At 43.4% G+C, this 16,951-nt stretch overlaps 1 protein-coding gene across 6 annotated transcripts in view; it reads left to right on the plus strand.

The window, feature by feature from the left end:
- STAT3 (signal transducer and activator of transcription 3) overlaps positions 1-16,951 on the plus strand; it is a 75,728-nt gene that overhangs the window by 16,930 nt on the left and 41,847 nt on the right. For 4 of the 6 annotated variants that reach the window (XM_025439580.3, XM_025439581.3, XM_025439583.3 and 1 more), the window contains exon 1: positions 1,150-1,258. The exons of the other annotated variants lie outside the window; for them this stretch is intronic. The gene's annotated coding sequence lies outside the window, so the exon portion shown is untranslated. Of the gene's footprint in view, positions 1-1,149; positions 1,259-16,951 lie in introns of those variants that run through there. 6 annotated transcript variants of the gene reach the window in all.

Below are 16,951 nucleotides of genomic sequence, written 5' to 3' on the forward strand. Positions count from 1 at the left end.
CTTTTCTTCAAATCATCTTCACATACTTTTAGTGCTACCTCTAAAGTGTTCTTAAATTCCTGTTCCTGTCTCATTCTCACTTCTGTTCTAGCTCTGTGGTAGACTAGATACACTGAAAACCCTCTTCTGGAAAACACCAAGAAATGTTGTATAAACTGAGCTTTTAAGAAAGTTGGGGAAATCTTCAGAGCCAAAATCAAATGGCACCTCACCCAAAAGAAAGAGAAGACACCCACTTAGAATGCTGAGAGTGTGGCATTTACCTATCTTTTTGCCAAGGATTTTTAAAAAATAATTTATTTATTAGAGAGAGGGCACGTAAGCCAGGAAAGGAGAAGGAAAGGGAGAGGGAATCTCAAGCAGGTTCCACAGAGTATAGATCAACGCAGAGCTCGACCTCACCACCCCAAGATCATGATTTGATCAAGACTTGGATGCTCGGGATCCCTGGGTGGCGCAGTGGTTTAGCGCCTGCCTTTGGCCCAGGGCGCGATCCTGGAGACCCGGGATCGAATCCCACGTCAGGCTCCCGGTGCATGGAGCCTGCTTCTCCCTCTGCCTGTGTCTCTGCCTCTCTCTCTCTCTCTGTGTGACTATCATAAATAAATAAAAATTAAAAAAAAAAAAAAAAAAGACTTGGATGCTCAACTGGCTGAGCTACCCAACTGCCCCTTTACTAAAGGTCTTAAGTTTAAAGGACACTCTAGGCAGGAGTCCAGGCCTTTGGTCTTGGTGAGGAGTTGGAGCCGCCAATTCTCCTAAAGAATTCCTAGGTATAGGCCTGCCCATTTTAACATTTGAATTTGAATTTGCACTATCTTTTTGGTCCTGGAAACTACAAGCTGAGATTTTAACATCAAAAGGTCTGTTTTCCTTTATTTTTTAAAAATTATATTTAAATTCAGTTAATTAACATATCATGTATTATTGGTTTCAGAGGTAGAGGTCAGTGACTCATTAGTCATATAATACCCAGTGCTCATTATATCACATGCCCTCCTTAATGCCCATCACCCAGTTACCCCATATCCCCACGCCCCTCCCCTCCAGCGACCCCCAGTTTGTTTCCTGTGATTAAGAGTCTCTTATGATTTGTCTCCCTCTCTGATTTTGCCTTATTTTTTTCCCCTCTGTTTTCTTTTAGAAGCCAGGACAAATAGTTACTTCCTCCAAGATGACTTCCCTAACTATCTAAAGTTTGCCATCCTGATCTCAGTCACATACTATCCTGTCATCTTTACTGTTCTTATCATAAGCGGTAATTACTTCCTTATTTACTTGTCTGTTTTCCTCCCTGTCTCAAGGAGCCAGAGACCTGTCCTGTTCACCACTCCATAGCTTGCCCTTGGTTCCTGATGGAGTTTTTTTCTTTGCCCTTTTTTTTTTTTAAAGATTTTATTTATTTATTCATGAGAGACACGGGGGAGGGGGGGTGCAGAAACATAGGCAGAGGGAGACGCAGGCTCCATGCAGGGAGCCCAATATGGGACCCGATCCCAGGACTCCAGGATCATGCCCTGGGTCAAAGGCAGGCACCAAACCGCTGAGCCACCCAGGGAGCCCACTTTGCCTTTTTTTTTTTTTTAAGATTTTATTTATTTATTTGAGAGAGAGAGAGAGCATGAGCAGGGGGAGGGGCAGAGGGAGGGGCAGACTAGCTACCAAGTAGGGAGCCTGTTGTGGGACCCCAGGATTGTGACCTGAGCCCAAGGCAGAAGTTTCACCGACTGAGCGACCCAGGCACCTCATATGTTTTCTTTTCTGGATGAACAGATGGATGAGTGAGTCAAGTAAGGAGGTTCCTTCTGAGACAAGATAAAATGATGTGACCTAAATTTTCTATTGGTATTAGCCATTTCACTTAGAAAACACAATTAGGGATCCCTGGGTGGCGCAGCGGTTTAGCGCCTGCCTTTGGCCCAGGGTGCGATCCTGGAGATCCGGGATCGAATCCCACATCAGGCTCCCGGTGCATGGAGCCTGCTTCTCCCTCTGCCTGTGTCTCTGCCTCTCTCTCTCTCACTGTGTGCCTATCATGAATAAATAAAAATTAAAAAAAAAAAAAAAAAAAAAAAAGAAAACACAATTATAGGGATCCCTGGGTAGTGCAGCGGTTTGGCGCCTGCCTTTGGCCCAGGGCGCGATCCTGGAGACCCGGGATCGAATCCCACGTCGGGCTCCCGGTGCATGGAGCCTGCTTCTCCCTCTGCCTGTGCCTCTGCCTCTCTCTCTCTCTCTGTGTGACTATCATAAATAAATAAAATTTAAAAAAAAAAAAAAAAAGAAAACACAATTATAATTTTTATCCAAATAATGCATATAAACAATTTAGAAATTTAAGAATACTGAAAAACTTATATTGAAAACAACAGTCCTCTGTCTCACCCCTCCTTACTTCGAAGCATTGCTTCCCAGACTGCTACTTTTTGGCCACTGAGTTTTTTCTCTGGTCTTGACTTCCATGCTTCTCAGTAATATGTGCACACTGCTATTTTTGACCTCTTAGGATTGTAGAGACCATATAACTTCATGTTATCATTGGTGAGGATGTATTTCTTTCACCACCAGTTCCTTCCCATCCTTCACAATAGAGTAGTCATAAGTTTTAAGCCACTTTAGCTAAATACCAATCATGTATTTTATTTCAACAAAAGATTGTTCACTGGTAAGCCAAGAAGGGTACTATGGTTATGTTTCCTTTTATATACAAATACTTGTTTTTTTCCTGGAGTTAATACTTTTATTTTTAAAAACTTGTTTAGTTTTCTTATACCTATTGCCAACTTCCCCCAAGTATCCAGCAGGTTTCTCAAATGCCTGGCAGTTTCCTTCCAATGCTTAAAACACATTGGCAATCTAATGTTTATCTTCTCGACAGTCATCCCTACCCCCACTCCCTGTCCTGCTGCAGTCAAGGTCTCCTGTGTTGAATTTCCTCTTTCCCCCGATCTCATGTCTTCCTCTTTCTGGCTTTACTACATATGTTGAAGCACATATATCAGTAACATGTTATCAAGAAAAGGTGCATGGAAACTCAATTTTTTTGAATAGCTGAGTATCCGAATTATCTTTATTCTTTCTTCACACTTGAATGATCATTTGGGCATCGAATCATTTTTCATCATTTTGAAGGCATTTTGGCTCAATTATTGGCTTTAAATCCTTCAGTATTTGTATTGAAAGTCCAATGCTGGGACACCTAGGTGGCTCAGTGGGTTAAGTGTCCAACTCTTGATTTTGGCTCAGGTCATGCATGATCTCAGGGTCATGAGATGGAGCCCCGCATCGAGCTCCATGCTCAGTGTGGAGTCTGCTAGGGATTCTCTTCTTCTTCCCCTGCCTTCCACCTCACCCCCGATAAATAAGTAAATAAAATCTTTAAAAAAAAATCCAATGCCTTTCTGATTTCTGATCCTCTCCAAGAGACCTAATTCTTTTCTCTGGAAGCTTGTATAACTGTTAAAATTTCACAGGATGTGCCTTAGGATGAGTCAGTTTTCATTTATTGGATTGGGTAGATGGACCCCTTTCAGTCTGGAAAAGGAAGTTCTTATTCTTTGATAATTCCCACCTACTCTTTTTCCTTTCTCTTTTTCTGGAAATCTTCTTGGTCAGAAATTGGATCTTCTGGACATCAGAGTCTGCTTTCCTCTCTGCTTCTATTTTCCATCCTTTTTGTTCTGGAGTATATCCTAAAAGGCTTCCTTGACTCTTTTTTTTTTTAATTTTTATTTATTATTTATGATAGTCACACAGAGAGAGAGAGAGAGAGAGAGAGGCAGAGACACAGGCAGAGGGAGAAGCAGGCTCCATGCACCGGGAGCCCGACGTGGGATTCGATCCTGGGTCTCCAGGATCGCGCCCTGGGCCAAAGGCAGGCGCCAAACCGCTGCGCCACCCAGGGATCCCCTCCTTGACTCTTTTTTTAAAATATTTTATCTATTTATTCATAGAGACACAGAGAGAGAGAGAGAGAGAGAGAGAGAGAGAGAGAGAGAGAGGCAGAGGGAGAAGCAGGCTCCATGCAGGGAGCCTGACATGGGACTTGATCCCTGGTCTCCAGGATCACACCCCAGGCTGTAGGCAGCTCTAAACCGCTGCGCCACAAGGGCTGCCCTCTACTTAACTTTAAATTCTGGCTGCCATTTTCAATTTCAAGAGCGCTTTTTTACTTGTCATCTTCATCTTCATCTTCGTTTTTGTCCTAATCCTGTCTAATGCACGTAACTTGTTTCTCCGAGGATACTATTTATAGTTTTATGATATTTTTCTTTTCTTTTGTTTTGTTTTTTTAAGTAGGCTCCATGCCCAGCTTGGAGCCCAATCCTGGGCTTAAACTCATGACCCTGAGATCAAGACCTGAGCTGAGATCAAAAGTCAGTCTCTTGGGACTCTTGGGTGGTGTCTGCCTTTGGCTCAGGTTGTAATCCTGGGATGGGTCCTAGGACCGAGTTCTGCATCAGGCTCCCTGTAGGGAGCCTGCTTCTCCCTCTGCCTATGTCTCTGCCTCTCTGTATGTGTCTTTCATGAATAAATAAATACAATCTTAAAAAAAAAAAAGTCGATTTCTTAACTGACTGAGCCAATCAGACGCCCCTAGTATTGTGAATTTTTTTTTTTTTTTTTTTTAGTTTTTTGAAATTTTTATATGCTCCTAGTATTCTCTGATTCCAGGGTTCCTTTTCTAGTCTTTAGTCTCTCTAGTCTAGTCTCTCTTCCCTTCTCTCTCCCCTTCTCTCCCTGTCTCCCCCTCTCTCCCTTTCTCTCCCCTTCTCTCTCCCTGTCTCCACCTCTCTCCCTTTTCTCTCTCCTTCTCTCTCCCTCTCTCTCTCCCCTTCTCTTTCCCCTTCTCTTTCCCCTTCTCTCTCCCTTACTCTTCCCTTCCCTCTCCCCCTTTTTTCCCCTCTATGTTGGAGGTTTTCTTCCAAAGTGTAGTAATCCTTAGGAGCACCTGGCTGGCTTAGTTAGTAGAGCATGTGAGTCTTGATATGGGGGTTGTGAATTCAAGCCCCACATTGAGCTTAGAGCTTGCTTTAAAAAAAGAAAAGTGTAGTAGTTCTTATTTCTCAGTTCAAGTTGGTCTTTTGTGCTTGTTGGGCTTCACTGTGGGGTGTCTGGGGAAAGCCCTGGCTCCTGGGATTCTAGCATCTGATGTATGTAGCTTCTTTTTCTTCTTCTTCTTCTTTTTTTTTTTTTTTTTAAGATTTTATTTATTCATTCATAAGAGACACACAGAGACCTCAGGATCATGCCCCACCCCACCCCCCAAGCCAAAGGCAGCTGCCCAGGCATCCCTGTATGTAGCTTCTTATCTAATCTTTGTTGTTTTAGTTCACTGACTCTTGCTCTCAGCTGTGTTTGGTGTCCCCAAGTCTGTACTTGGCTTTCTCTAGACAATAGGTACTTTGTCTCCTACTAGGTTCAGAAAGAGATAGTTATCTGGGAAATCTCAATCATACAGATTTTTCAACAAGTTCTCTTATTTTCAGCCAAACCTTTCATCCCTGACCTCAACCATTCGTATTCCCTCCAACTTTGAGCTTTTTTGGGGGGGTGAGGGGTGGGGTGGGTGGGGCGGTCATCCAGCATTGTTCTGGCTGGAAATTCCTTCTGCAGGCACTTCCTATTCAGTTTTCTCAGCTGCGCTAGGTCAGTTACCATGTCTCCACTTGCTAGATTCCAGAATTCTATTGACATCTTTTGTCCATTGTCATCTCGTTTCCCATTCTTTGTCATCTGCTTTACTATCACTTTAGTAAGTTTTTTGTGTCATGGTTAACCAGGAGATCTATGTCGTGTTGTCTTGAGCTCTTCTTTGTTTGCATATGCTATTCCCTGTGTTGGGGCTGGCTACTCCTTCCTCTGTAGCATTACTACCAGTCTTGGAGAGCTGCTATACCTTGTAAAGGATCTGCCTTCTCATGTCACACCATCTATTTACATATAGTTATCTCATGACATGTCTGCTTTTCTTTCAAAACTGTATCTTCTTGGACAGGGACCTGACTGCACAACTCCCAGGAGCACCATTTGCCTAGTTATTTTGGAGTTGTGTTCTGGGTGGGGGTGCCCCTCTGAAGTTGTGAATTCCTCCTACTCTGGCAGGGACTGTGAGTTCTCTGGTTCAGGGTCCCTCACAGCTTGGTAAAACACCTGGTAAAGAGGCACTTAGGTGGTTAGTGAACCAATGTCACCCCTACATGTAACCTTCTAAATATCACAGGTGAACCAGAAAAGCTGTGAGATGAGGATGTTATAGATACCAGGGTGACCCTAGGTAATAATATTATGTTGTATATTTGAAAGTTGCTAAAGAGAAGATCTCAAAAGTTCTCAACACACACAACACATTTGTGAGTCTGTGAGGTAATAGACATTAGCTCAGCTTGTGATCATTTAATGATATATACATATATCAAACCATTATGTTGTATACCTAAAAATAATACAGTATTATATGTCAATTATATTCCAGTAACACTGAGAAATGAGGAAAGAAAACTTGAGAAATGATGTATTTGGTTCTTGTGCATTTTTATCTAGCTAGGTCGTAATTATGTGACCTCCTCTTTTTTTAGTCCCAACAACAAAATACTTCTTTGAGAGAATAACAACTATGACCCTGTTTTTCTGCCTGGAAATATTATTTTCTCTCTGCAGTTACATGTCTTTTCCCCCTCTAACCACATTTTTCCAGTTACAAAGTTTATGGCTCTATGTACGCCTTGCCTCTTAAGTCATAGTGTGGTGGAAAGAGCCATAAACTAAGTCAAGAGGCTGCCTGGTTGGATATTATTCCTGATGCTCAAGTCAGTGGTCTTTTTCCACATCTGTGAAGTGAGGAGGTTGGAAGGGTGCCTTGGTGGCTCAGTCAGTGGAGAGTCTGCCTTCAGCTTAGGCCCTGATCCCAGGGTCCTGGGATGGAGCCCCGTGTCAGGCATTTTATATATTTTAAGAAATCTTAAGCAACAACGATCACAAACATGTTTTTTGTTATTGAGTGAGAGCCCAAGTCTTGAGAGTAAAGCATTGAAAAGCAAGCAATTGATTTACTGTGTTAAGTTTATTATTGGCAGCCTTGGTGGCACAGCGGTTTAGTGCCGCCTGCAGCCCAGGGTGTGATCCTGAGACCCAGGATCAAGTCCCACGTCAGGCTCCCTGCATGGAGCCTGCTTCTCCCTCTGCCTGTGTCTCTGCCTCTCTCTGTGTGTCTCTCATGAATAAATAAATAATAAAACCTTAAAAAAAAAAAAAGAAGAAGCTTATTATTGACTCTAGGTTGGATCTTAGACTTTTTACTTTGGGAGTATCTCAAAATAAACTTACTCATCCAAGTGGTTTTGTTTTTTGAAATGCCTCATTTCAGTGTCTTCTGTCAGTATTAAGTTAGGGTATAATTTCTTAGATTCCCAAATACTACCAACGTCATGAAATATGTTTTTTTAGATGATGACTGGGTAATAAAGTCTCACTATTGCAAATTAAGGAGAAATGACTATATCAGTTTAGCTTTATATCTAATTTTTTAAGGTTTTGTTTTAAAATTTATTTCCTTAAGTCATTTCTCTTTCTCTCTCTCTTTCTCTCTCTCTCTCTTTTAAAGGGTTTATTTATTTACTCATGAGAGACAGAGAGAGAGAGAGAGGCAGAGACACAGGCAGAGGGAGAAGCAGGCTCCATGCAGGGAGCCTGATGTGGGACTCGATCCCAGATCTCCAGGATCACACCCTGGACTGAGGGCGGCGCTAAACTGCTGAGCCACCCGGGCTGCCCTCTCTCTCTTTTTTTAAAAAAAGATTTTATTTATTCATGAGAGACACACAGAGAGAAGTAGAGACATAGGCAGAGGGAGAAGCAGGCTCCATGCAGGGAGCCCAATCTGGGACTGGATCCCTGGACTGAGATCACACCCTGATTCAAAGGCAGACACTCAACTGCTGAGCCAGCCAGGTGTCCCTATTTCCTTAAGTAATCTCTAAGACCTACGTGGGTCTCGAATTCACAATCCTTTTTTTTCCCCCAAAGATTTATTTATTCATGAGAGACACAGAGACAGAGAGAGGCAGAGACACAGGCAGAGGGAGAAGCAGGCTCCATGCAGGGAGCCCAATGTGGGAGTCGATCCTGGGACTCCAGGATCACACCCTGGGCCAAAGGCAGGCACTAAACCGCTAAGCCACCCAGGGATCCCTCGAACTCACAATCCTGAGATTGAGTCACATGCTCCAAATGAGCCTACTAGGAGCCCCTAGCTTTATATTAAAATTTTTTTTTCTTGGGTTGCCTGAGTGGTTCAGTAGTTGAGTGTCTGCTTCGGCTCAGGTCATGATCCAGGAGGTATGGGATAGAGTCCAGCATCAGGCTTCCAGCATGGAGCCTGCTTCTCCCTCTGCTTGTGTCTCTGCCTCTCTCTCTCTCTGTCTCTCATGAATAAATAAATAAAATCTTTTTAGAAAAAAAAAACATATTTTTTTCTTTTGAAGCTTATATATTTTTAAAGATTTTATTTAATTATTTGCAAGAGACAGAGACCGTAGATTGGGGGGAGGGGCAGAGAGAGGGAGAAGCAGACTCCTTGCTGAACAGAAAGCCCTATACTGTTCAATCCAGGGACTCCAGGATCATGAGCTGAGCCAAAGGCAGATGCTTAACTGACTGAGCCACCCAGGTGCCCCAAGGCTTACATTTTTTATTTATTCATTTATTTTTAAAGATTCTATTTATCCATTCATAAGAGACAGAGAGAGAGAGAGGCACAGACACAGGCAGAGGGAGAAGCAGGCTCCATGCAGGGAGCCTGACATGCCACCTGATCCCTGTCTCCAGGATCACTCTGGGCCAAAGGTGGCGCTAAACTGCTGAACCACCGGGGCTGCCCATACATTTAAATAGAAATTCTTCTATTGGGAAATTTTATTTATTTGCTCATCACTTAGAGTAAATCTGCATGAATTATTGCAACTATTAGCAGATGCTGAAGGAAGACCAGTATGCCCTTCTGTGGAGTTAATTAGCTTTTTAAGATATTTCAGGCTTCTTTGCTAAAAAGAATGTTACAGATTTTTTACTATTTTAAAATTTTTATTATTATTATTTTTAATAATTGCTCCATGAGCATTTTTTAAAAAGATTTTATTTATTTGAGAGAGAGAGCATGAGCAGGAGAGTATGGGGTAACAGGCAAAGGAAGAAGGAGTAGTAGACTCCCTACTGAGCAGCTGAGCAGGGAGCCCTCTACCAGGGCTTCCTCCTAGGATCCTGGGATCATGTCCTGAGCCAAAGACAGACGCTTAACCGACTATGCCACCCAGGCTCCCCTTTTATTTTATTTATTTATTTTTTTAAGATTTTAATTTATTTATTCATGAGACACACACACACACACACAGAGGCAGAGACAGAGGCAGAGGGAGAAGCAGGCTCCATGCAGGGAGCCCGACATGGCACTCGATCCCAGGTCTCCAGGATCACGCCCTGGACTGAAGGCACCGCTAAACTGCCCAGCCACCAGAGCTGCCCTCCCCTTTTATTTTTATAAAAGATTTATTTATTTATTTGAGGGACAATGCCAGTGGGGTTGGGGAGGGACAGAGGGAGAGGTAGAGAATCTCAAGCAGACCCCGTGCTGAGCACGGAGCCCTTGTGGGGCTTGATCCCACAACCCTACATCATGACCTGAGCTGAAACTGAGAGCCAGGTACTAACTCACTGAGCCACCAGGAGTCCGTGTTACAGATAGGTTTTTTTTAAAAAAACCTTTATTTTCATTCATTTAGTCAACAAATATTTGAGCATCCTCTAGGCACTGGGGAAATAGCAGTGAATATAAGAAGGTCTTTGCTCTTCTGCAGCATACACCTGTAGCAGGTGGTGGTGAAAGGAGTTAAAAAAGAAATACATGGTGTATTGAAGGGTACTGAGTACTGTTAAATATTCAGCAGGGATAGATGTGCTGTCTTCTATGGAGTGATGTGAAGGGATGTTTGTGTGGAGGTCTGAAAAAAGTCAGAGTGTGAGCCATGCGATAGTCTAGGGAAGAGCTTTCTGGGGAGGCATGGTGTGTTCCAGAAGCAAAAAAGGGGACCAGCATGAGCAAAGGGGAAAGCAGGGGGAAAGGAGGTCAGAGAGGCCTCCAGAAGCAAAATGGGTTATCTGGGAGGCTAAAGTAGGAGTTTGCACTTTTTCCTGATTGGGTTTCGAACAAAAGAATGGAATGATGGGACTTCTGTTTTGAAAGGATCTGTAATGTGGAGATTAGACTGTGGAGGGACAAGAGTGAGGGCACCAAGACCAGTTAGGAACTTAGCACATTGATGGCAGCAGGGTAGAGGTGGGCTAGGTAAGAGGTGGCAATGGCTCAGGTTAAGATTGTAGCAGCAGCGGAGATGGTGAGAGGTGCTCTCATTCTAGATACATTTTGAAGGTAGAGCCAACAGGATTTGTTAATGGATTGGATGTTGGAGGGAAGAGGTGGAGAAGAGAGATTGGAGCCAAGGCTTATTTTAAAAATTTTTAGCCTGAGCCTGTGCAGAAATGGAGTTGCCATTTGCTTAAATGGGGAAGTTGGCCAGGAGAGGTCTTTAATGATGGGGTTGGTGTGGGGTACATAAAATTTGATCTCTTTGTTAGTCATCCAAGTGGAGATGCTGAATAGGCAGTCAGGTAGAAGATTGTGGAGCTCATGAGAGAGGATAAGTCAAGGGATGTAAATTTGGGGATTGTCAGTGTGTAGATGTCATTTTGAAGAAGTAGAATTGGATGACTAACTTAGAAAATGAGTGCGTAGAGGAAAGAAGAGGTTTACTATTCAAACCAGTTTTAACAGTGGCGACTCTTGATCTCAGGGCTGTGAGTTTGAGCCCCCATGCTGTGTGGGGCAGCAGGGTAGAGGTGTGTTATTTATTAAATAAATAAAGCTTAAAAAATAAAATAGTTTTAACAAAGCCTTTTCCTTTAAAACTGCAAATTCTTTTCTCATGGAAGTTAGACTCTCTATAAAGAATGATATTCTATCACTGTTTAGTAAAATAGTGTTTTTCTGCCACCAATGCAATAAGCCCCTTCAAACTGGGCACCCAAGTGGCTCAGTGGGTTAAGCGTCTGCCTTTCAACTCTAGTCATGATCCCAGGGTCCTGGGACCCACCCCCATGTTGGGCTCCCTGGCTCATCGGGGAGCCTGCTTCTCTCTTTCCTCTCTGCTCATGTGCGCTCTCTCTCTAGAAAATAATAAATAAATAAATAAACAAACCCCTCAAATTCAGTGGCACAAAGCTGTGGGCAGATAATCCAGAAAGACACAGCAGGAGTGGCTGCCTTTGCTGCACAGTTTTGGGAAGACTTGAACATCTGGGGCAGCCATCATCTAGAGGCTGCTTCACTCACATATTTGCTGCTGGGCTGGGATGATCTCAGCTGTGACTGCAGACCAAGTGCCTCCATATGGCATCTCCTGCCTTGGGCTTCTCACAGGCTGTTGGCTGAGTTTTGAGAATGAGCCTTTCAGGAAAATCAGGCAGAAGCCTTGGAAGTTGCATGTCGACACTTCTGACTTACTGTTGGTTGGAGTAGGCATGGTCTTAGCCAGATTCAAGGGGAGGAGACAAGGACCCCATGTCTCAACCAGAGGAGGATTAAAGAAATTGGGGTCATGCTCTATGACCACCACAAATGCCCTTTGAGTTTGAGGCTCTGCCCCCAAACCACAGCTACTTTGAAGGAAGGAGTTCCAACACAGGATCCATGGATACTTGTCATCAACCCCAGTTGTGCATTGCTCGAGGGTAAGTGACCAGGATTACCCTAATATCCCTTTTAGGGAGAGTGATCTGAATAAACCTGGGAAAAGGTTCTTCCTTCACTCTAATAAGTGGTGAGCTATATTATGGGTCGGTGATACTTAGATTCAGAAATTTAACTTCCCTTTCCCTGGTTTATTCCAGTTTCCTGTCTTTGAAGAATATTAATAATTCACATAACATTCCAGATCAGTGGCTGCTTTTTTGACTTGTATTTGGGTTTGTCCAAAGATACAATACCTACAGGCTTCTACCAGCAACTTGCCCTCTTTCTCCTTTCAGTTGCCCTCAAACCTGAAGATTTTGACATGATGTTTGCTTGCCCAATCCACAGTTGTTTCTTTTTTCTTTTTTTTTTTTTAATTTTTTTATTTATTTATGATAGTCACAGAGAGAGAGAGAGAGGCAGAGACACAGGCAGAGGGAGAAGCAGGCTCCATGCACCGGGAGCCCGACGTGGGATTCGATCCCGGGTCTCCAGGATTGCGCCCTGGGCCAAAGGCAGGCGCCAAACCGCTGCGCCACCCAGGGATCCCCCACAGTTGTTTCTTAAGGGCTGTATTCCTTCCGTTTTAAAAAGTTGGCAGCCTGGGGTACCTAGGTATCTCAGTCAGTTAAGCATCTTCTTTCCACTCAGGTCATGGTTTCAGGGTCCTGGGATCGAGCCCACGTCAGGCTCCCTGCTCAGCAGGAGAGTCTGCTTCTCACTCTGTCTTTGCACTCTCTCTCTCTCTCTCTTAAATAAATAAATAAATAAATAAATAAATAAATAAATAAATAAATAAAATCTTTTTTTTTTTTTTTTTTTTTTTTTTTTTTTTTGGGAAATAAAATCTTTAAAAAAAAAATTGGCAGCCTGCCTCAGATTCTTTTGAGGGTGAGTCCCTCTGCATTTGTAGCTTGTTGGAAGGATACTTCTCCCCAGAAAAAATTCTAGATAACCGATCATCCAGGGGAGAGCCAATCTTGTCTCCTTGGATGTAGTTGTCATATTTGTGTCCTGCTTTTCAGTACGGTGCCATTAGTAGACGTTTTTGCAATAGGAGGTGGTATTTATGTCTGTGTACAAATGTGAGTGAAGGAAACTAAAGGGAATGTTCATTTGGCATCATCTTACATCCAGTTGGAAGCTCTAACTCAGAATGATACATGAGGGTTGCCAGCTGAGAACTCCTCCCATGGAGAAGGAATCAAAGCAACAGGAGAATTTTTGACAGGACACATGTTTAAGTACTGTGGATATTCAGAGTTAAAGCAGTGACTATACCAGAGATGGGGTTAAGGAAAGCCTTTTTTTTTTTTTTAAGATTTTTTAATTTATTTATTTATGAGAGAGAGAGAGAGAGAGGCTGAGACACAGGCAAAGGGAAAAGCAAGCTCCATGCAGGGAACCAGACGTGGGACTCAATCCCAGGCCTTCAGGATCACACCCTGGACTGAAGGCGGTGCTAAACCACTGAACTACCTGGGCTGCCCAGGGAAAGCCTTTCTAACAGAGACAGTAAAGAGACATAAGGTACCAACAAGAAGAGAAACTCTTTAGGCAAGAACATCTTTGGGGAAGGAACAAAGGCTGGGGTCATTCAAAAGGAGGAAATAAATGGACTTGAAAGTCTTCTTGATGCTGGAGAGAGGAGGGAGTTAATGGAATTGGCTGAGGACTTGGGGAACCTTAGCCAGGGCTAAAGATTTGGGATTGGAAAATGAGAAATTAATGTATGTCTTTATGCTGGGGGAGTGCTGTCTGTGATTTTACTGTTATTGGAAGGTCCCTGAGGGATTATCCTTGAATTTTTCCAACAGCAGAACTGAAAGAGTTGATCAGTTGGTCTGCTCCCCAGAATAATTCTTACCAGATGTGGTGTCCATGCCTGGGACCATCTGGCTGATTCAGTATAGTGGTAATATCCCAGAGGTTTATTCAGTACATGCTTTAGGAATCTCTATTATAAACGTGGCTGTGCTGGATGCTTCAAGGGTGAAGGGGAGAATGCACTAATGAGCGACAGCCAAAGCTCTTTCTGCCCTTGTAGGGCTGGCGTCCAGCAGAGTGGTTGTAAGTGCAGGTTATGGAGTCCTGTTGCTCAGGGATGGGGAGGGATGGTGATAGGAGGACCTCGGGAGGGAGGCCTTGGTGTTTTTGAGCAACTGGAAGAAGAGCATAGTGAGTGCTGGGCGCTCAGCCAGCAGACCAGTGCCAGCCAAGACAAGAAAGGCATGGCTCACCAGGCCATCGGTCACATAAGTTAACACTTACAAACACAGACTGTGTGGCAACTGCGTCTTAAGTTCTTTGTGGACATTAACTCTTTCAGTTGTTATAGTGACTCTCTGAGGTAAGTCCTGTTTTCTGCCCTTTTCCACAGGCAGGGAGACTGAGGCACAAAGAGGCTAACTGGCTGGCACTCACTCCCCTACACGTGTCTAAGTGGTGGTGTCTGGATCCACGCTTGAGGCATAGCACTATTCTGCCTTGATATGACATATTTTGGTTTTCGGCCTGAGAAAAAAGCAAAGTCATCAGAGGTGCTCTAAGTACGGGAGTAGCAAGATCAAGCCTGTGTCCTAGAAAGTCCTCTCTACTCAGAGGATGAAATGGGACTGGTGGGAAAGCAAGCACACTTAAGGAGACCCTTAAAAGCTCTTGTCATGGCCCATGTGTATTTCAGCTTTGAGCTTTCTGGCTGATTTTCTTTTCCCTTTGATTACTTTTCTGGGGATTTGGCAGGGAGGGGAATAGGTGAGTTTGTCAGTTGACATGCAAGCCCCAGACCTTTGTTGTTAAATGTCAATGTACTCCCTCCGCTGCAGCATTTATTCTTGGCTTACAGGAACCTTCATATCTTGAGGGAATGAAGCCTGATCGTAATTTACAGACTAAATAGTCTTTGGAGGCCATCCTGCCCAGGGTCCTCCATTTGGACATCAAACGCAACAGGAGCCTGGGAGGTTGTCTCTTGCTCCTTTCTTTGTCTGCATCCCTTTTACCCTTCAGACAGTCATCAGACCCCATCATAACTCCCTCTTTAATATCTCTGGAAGATGTCCACTTCAGAATAGCTCTGGGGCTGCTACCCAACTTCCAGCCACCGCCAAATCTCACCTTGATTATTGCTGCCTGAGGGATCTTTCTGAAATGTCAATCAAATTGTCACCAGTCTGCTGAAAATTTTTTAGACTTCCTTATTATCCCTGGTTAAGAGTTCATTATTTCTTAGTATGACTTACACAGGAGCCTTCTCCAACTTCATCTCATGCCATAATTTTTGCACAGTCATTGTGATGTCCTGCTTCATTGCAACTGCCTGAACTCCATCCCGGAAATTAGTATTCAGACCATCAGGAGTAAGGACCAGCATCCAGCTTCTGAAAGCCCCTTAGGTGATCCTGATGATCCAGAGTTGAACTCTGGTCTCTGCTCTTACTCCAGGATTCTCAATCTGGCCACACAATTTGCATCATCCGAGGAGATTTTTTTTTTATAAAGATTTTATTTATTTGCTCATGAGAGACACAGATTTTAAATTATCGAAACATGGTTCCCTCCCTCAGCAATTCCGATATAATAAATCTGGTTTGATTTCCCAGGCATCTCTACTTCCAAAGAAAAAAAAATTGCTCTTGGAATTCTGATCCGCAGCCAGGAAGGGGAACCTCTGCATGCAGAGGGAATATTCCAGAGGGCAGAATTGGGGGTAGGTGTTACGGGGAAGCGGATTGGTTCTGGGGTGTTTTGCCCTTTCATGTGCAGATCTCCGTGTATTTGAAGAACTGCTCTTCTGTAATTATCTTCCCTTCTCCTAACCACACTTCCTATTTCCCAAGTCTTCTTAGTGAGCAAAATGTTCAAGTTCTGACTCCTCACACCCTGATTATCCCTCCCTGAAGAGTGTCTGTTTTTTAGTGCGCCATTTTTTTAAACTATTCTTTTTTTTTTTAAGATTTTATTTATTTATTCATAGAGACACAGAGAGGCAGAGATACAGGCAGAGGGAGAAGCAGGCTCCGTGCAGGGAGCCCGACATGGGACTCGATCCAGAGTCTCCAGTATCACGCCCTGGGCCGCAGGCGGTGCTAAACCGCTGCGCCACCGGGGCTGCCCTAGTGGGCCATTTAAATTGTGATAAATTAGAGATTCATTCTAGATGTGGGCCAGTTATAGCGGGATGGATAGATTCTTTAATTCAAACACTGTATATGGCTGTTTAAAATGCTATAAGATCAGGGTGCCTGACTGGTTCAGGTGTAGAACATGCGATTCCTGATCTTGGAGTCATGAATTCAAGCCACACGTTGGGCAGAGCGCTTTCTTTAAACAAAACAAAACAAAACCCCATAAGATCACATTGGCTTGATGTCATGATTAACTTCATAGGTTACTCAAAAATCAACGAAAACTCCCTCTCTAGCCTAATGTAACCATTAGGTTCAGAGCAAGAATTCTGAAAACAGACTGCTTGAATTAGGATTCTAGCTCCATGACGTTACTACCTGTATGACCTTGAATGAATCGCTTAAAATTCTGTACTTAGATTCCTCCTCTGTAAAACAGGGATAACAATGAATCTATCTCCTAGGGTTGTTGTGAGGATGAAATGAGTAAATAAAATATGTTAAGTGCGGGCAGCCCTGGTGGCGCAGTGGTTTAGCGCTGCCTGCAGCCCGGGATGTGATCCTGGAGATCCGGGAGGAGTCCCACGTCAGGTTCTCTGCATGGAGCCTGCTTCTCCCTCAGCCTGTGTCTCTGCCTCTCTTTCTCTCTGTGTCTCAATAAATAAATAAAATCTTAAAAAAATATATGTGTTAAGTGCTTAAAAATAGTGCCTGGAACATAGTAAGTGCTGTACAAATATTAGTGATAATCATTAGTCATTAGGCCTAATCATAAACCAAGATTCTTACTTTCCATCTTTTTCTTTCATTTGGGTTATCACTTAGTGTTTTCACCATTAGTCTGTTTAGGACCTGGAGCTATCCTTAGGTGCACTGTGTATGGAGATACTTGATTGGGGGGCACCACCCAGCCACCTCCTGTTCTTCTCTTCTCCCCTTATACATACACACTAAATCACAGCTTTACAAATTCCCTTCTTCAGGAGGTAATACAAAGACTCATTAAAATGCATGCATTTTATGTGGCAGGGAAAGCTGACTT

Source organism: Canis lupus, chromosome 9 (genome assembly GCF_003254725.2).
Source record: "Canis lupus dingo isolate Sandy chromosome 9, ASM325472v2, whole genome shotgun sequence".
NCBI lineage: Eukaryota > Metazoa > Chordata > Mammalia > Carnivora > Canidae > Canis > Canis lupus.